Raw genomic sequence first — 4,424 nt, forward strand, 5'->3', positions numbered from 1 at the left:
TTGGCTTTGCTGAAGGATTTATTGATTATCTGAGGGTGTCATTGATCATCAGGGTCTTCACTGGTCATTGGAGGGCAACATTGGTCATCAGAAGGCTGCACTGGTCATCAAAGGATGTCAAAGGGCATCACAGGTGAGAAGAAGCCTTGTCCCTGCAGGGTTTGTCCCCAAGGACTTAGTGCAGGAGAAAGGCTGGCAGCAGCCAACAGGTCCAGGGCAGGGTGTGCGTCCCCTGGAGACAACAGTCACAGCCCCTGTCCCATCTGTATGGTGACCCTGGGACATCCATAGGGCACTCTGAGCCTTCCCCTTCCAGATGCCCTCCTCAGCACATCACCACAGAGCGCAAGACAAGGTCTCAAGGTGACAATGCCCAGGTCCACCTGAAACAAGTCAGGGTCTGCCCTCCATCCCATCCATCCCCAGCCCCTGATGCCTGGTCCTCAGGGCTCTGGAGACACCCAGGTTCCCCCAGGTGCCCTGTGGGGTCTCAGGTATCCCAGCGCTGCTCACCTAGACATGGAGATCCAGGACCACACGTCTCACACGCAGGGGTTCTCCTCTGTTCTGCTGAGCACGACCTGGGAGAAAAGGGATGCAAGGGATACATCGAGGGTACTGGGACAATGGGACAAACCTGGGGCAGTGGGATATACTGGGTTACAGTGGGAGCACTCTGGAAAATGGGGAACATTAGGACACCCTGAAGGCACAGGGACCCATTGTGGGCACTGGAACACTGTGGTCAAGCCACGGTCCTGCAGATGCTCAGCCCCAACTGCTCCCCATTGCCTCCTTCCCCTACTCATTGCCTGCGCACAGCAAGAGGGAGCCCAGCAGAGGCACTGGGGCCTCAGGGGTGTCCCAATGTTCCAGGGGAAACAGAGAGGACAGAAACACATCCCAACCCCGTCCTCAACCCAGGGGCACTCCACAACTCACAGGAGGAGGATGGACATCAATGGAAGGTGGCTGCACCTGGAGAAGAAGAGCCATAGGGCAGCTGTGAGGGAACTGTGGGGCTGGGGTATCACCATGTGTCCCCATCCAAGCCCCATGTTGGCCCTGGGGCTGCCCCCAACCTCATGGCTGCCAAGGTCTGGGTGCATATCCGCACATGAAGGAGCCGAGGGTTGGAGGTGGACATAGGGATGGGACAGGGGATTTGGGGGCCCAAAGGTAGGGGCTGGGGAGTGTCAAAGAGGTGAGATTTGGGGATGCCAAATGGAGAACAGGGATCTCAAAGAGGAGAATGGAGGAAAATGAAACAGGTCCCCATATCAATTGGGGATCTAAAGAGATGAGAATGATTGGTGCCAAAGGGATGGGCTATGGGGACCCAAAGAGAGGGCATTTGGCATCCCAAAGACAGGAGATTTGGGGACCAAAAGGAATGGGGAGTAGGGTGCAAATGGAAGAGATTTGGAAGCCCCAGATTGAGGGGTTGCTTCTGCCAGGCTGGAACAGACCCCACCTGTCCCTGCGGAACTCCCTGCTGGGCCACCCTTGGGTGCTATAAGCATGGCTGCCCAGACACTCACCAGAACATCATCTTCCTTGGGCTGCAGATGCAGCAGTGGCTGTGGGGAGAGGAATAGGAGAGGGAGTGAGAGAGACCCTAACATCAGGGACCTCCATCACTGAACATCTCCAGCCCCAGCCCTCATCTCCCATGGATGCTTCACCTAAGCTTCCACTATGCAGCACAGGGCAGCGAGGAGCAGCATGAGGCTGAGCACAGCCACCTTCATCTTCCTCTGTGCTCTGGGAGTTCAGTGAGGCAGCAGAAGGACAGGGCTGCATTTATCTTCTCATAGCTTCTCTCCCAACACCAAATGCCCCGGGCTTGGCAGGCTCCCCTGGCATGGACTGAGCCCAACATGCAGCCATACCCTGCCCTAGCCCAAGGGCATAGGAAGAAGTGAAGGATCAGAGGAAGAACACTGAGTGCTGGGATACAGATAACATTGACCCCAAAGCCTCTGCCAGCACCCAGCACACCCCATGTGTGTCCCAGGATCACCCAGAGATAATACCGTCCCCATATCATGACTTTGTTTAAGGAGTCATCCATGAGTTACCTCCAGTCCTGTGAGGCACCAAGGTGTTGGGCTGATCCCTTGGGAAATGGGGACCTGGCATCTGGGGACACTGGGAAAAGGGAAGACAATGGGACATGGGTAGTGGGCATATTTGTGTGGAAAGGGGACACTGGGATACAGGGACATCATGGGGACATGAGAATATCATAGCAATATGGAGACAGCATGGAGATATGGGAGCATGGGATAATGTAGGTATGGGGGCATGGGGATGTGTGCACGAATGGGAACTGGTTGGTGACAGGAACCTGGAATTCCATAGATGGGCTGTGGGGGCAGGTGGTTGACAGGGACACATAGACACAGGGAGGCTGGCATTGTGTCAACTCAGTGCCCTTGTCATCATACAGGTGGTCAGGAGAGAAATAACAGACCATGGCTGTGGCAGATTGCTTTCCTCCTTATTTCTTGCTGCAAAACCAATGACCGCAACTTGTAGAATCATGGAATCTCAGAATCATGGAATATCTGAACCATGGGGTCACAGAATCACAGAACCAATGAGTCACAGAATCATAAAACTACAGCATCACAGTAATTATAGAATCGTGGAATCATTTAAGTGGGACAAGGCCCCTGAGGTCACATCAGGAGATGTGTCATGCATTTTCTGCTCTCTTTAGATAGCTCACATCAGAAGATACCACATTACATCCAGAAATCTGTATGGTGTACCTGACATGGCAGTAGCACTGCCTGTGTCCATGAGTGCAGTTTGTCAATAGGACAGAGGCAGGGAATCCAAGACTGGGGGGTGAAAATTGGCTTTGAAGTCTCTGGGCTGTGTGCCTGAGCTTCAACAGAACAAAGGTGTCCTACCAGTTTTGTTCCCTTGATGATACAGCCTCCAGTCATGGCTTCAAAGAAAGTGAGTCTTGTTTTGCCCAGATGAAAAGGAAGACAGAACATAACATTGATAAATAGCTCAGAACTGCAAACGACTCAAGGATACATGTGGCAGAACAGCCAGCTGGTCACAGCTTCACGGGGCATTTCCTATAAATAAGAGAGCTGTTGTGGGGCATCTCTGACAACAACACTTGACTGTTTGCTTTAGGAATCGCCCAGAGAACAGTCAGCTGGAAGAGTTTCCCCTGGTCTGATTCTGCCCTGGGCAGTGTTTGTCAGAGCTTATCAGTGCTGCATTATTCACTGCATTTCAATACAGTGTGACATTATTCCTCTTCCGGAGTTACTTTTACAAGAACTAATGAATTGTCTGTGCTGCCATCACTGAGCATTATTGACTAAGGTACGGTACAGACTGCCTTTGTGACAACTGCAAAGCAAGTGGGTGACACTTGATAGCAATTTCACATTAAAGATTCTCCTCAGGAAAACCCCTTTGCTGGTTTGATGACACCTAAAAAGAAATACTCAGGCTTTGTAACAGCAGAACACTGAAAAAGTAAAATGTGATAAAGCCTAAGCAGTGATTTCCCCATCGTGGCATCACGAAATCATTTAGGTTAGAAATGACCTCTGGGGTCATCCAACTGCTAACTCAGCACTGTCAAGTCCACTGCTAAACCCATATCTGGGACATGTCACGGTATCTGTGGTGTGTCACCCTGCTGGGCCCTGAGCTTGTGCTGCTGGGGAGCAGGTGCAGGGAATTCCATGGCACGGCATGGCCCTGTCTGGGCTTGTCGAGTTCAGAGGTCTTCTCCAACCTAGATGATCCTGGGATTCCAAGACATCAGGATTCTAGCGTGATACTAGGATTCCAGGTTTCTACTTTTCTTGCATTCTATCATCCTAGGATTCAAGAGTTCTAGGAGTGTAGGAATGTAGCATTCTTGTTTTGTATGATTCTGAGTTTCTACTTTTCTTAGATTTGGAGGATAGTAGGTTTATATGATTCTTAGATTCCTAGATTTCTGTTATTAGGATACCAGGTTTCAAGGATTACAGGATTATAGGATTCGATGTTTCCAGGATTGAGTTTTCAAGAACTGTAGGTTTCATAGGTTTCTAGGATGCCATGATACTGGGATTCTGGGTATCTTCAGTTTATAGGATTCTAGGTTTCTAGGATGTATAGAATTCCTGGATTCTAAGTTAAAGGCTTTTAGGTTTCTAGAACTGCAGTTTTCTTTGGTTTCTAGGATTTCAGGATTCTGGGTTTCTAGGATTCAGGAATGGGCTCTCATGACCACATGTCAGAAGTTTGACCACACCCAATGAGAACTCACGGCTAGATTAGGGAGTAGTGCAGTTTATTAAGGCAATAGATTGCAGATTCTTTGAGATAAACACAGTCTGCAAAGCATGTGAACTGCACTATGTTTGTTCTCCGTCGGCTTACCGGTCTTCTCTGGT

At 50.2% G+C, this 4,424-nt stretch overlaps 1 long non-coding RNA gene across 1 annotated transcript; it reads right to left on the bottom strand.

Moving 5' to 3' along the window:
• Positions 1-1,795, bottom strand: LOC136057340 (uncharacterized). Its single transcript, XR_010623020.1, has 5 exons — positions 1,686-1,795; positions 1,542-1,580; positions 943-978; positions 514-581; positions 1-152 (listed from the first exon to the last, which is right to left on the bottom strand). It is a non-coding gene; the product is annotated as an uncharacterized LOC136057340 (long non-coding RNA).
• Between the last annotated feature and the right edge of the window lie 2,629 nt (positions 1,796-4,424).

This window comes from Cyrtonyx montezumae, unplaced genomic scaffold (genome assembly GCF_038088225.1).
Source record: "Cyrtonyx montezumae isolate F1298 unplaced genomic scaffold, pur_monq_1.0 scaffold_62, whole genome shotgun sequence".
NCBI lineage: Eukaryota > Metazoa > Chordata > Aves > Galliformes > Odontophoridae > Cyrtonyx > Cyrtonyx montezumae.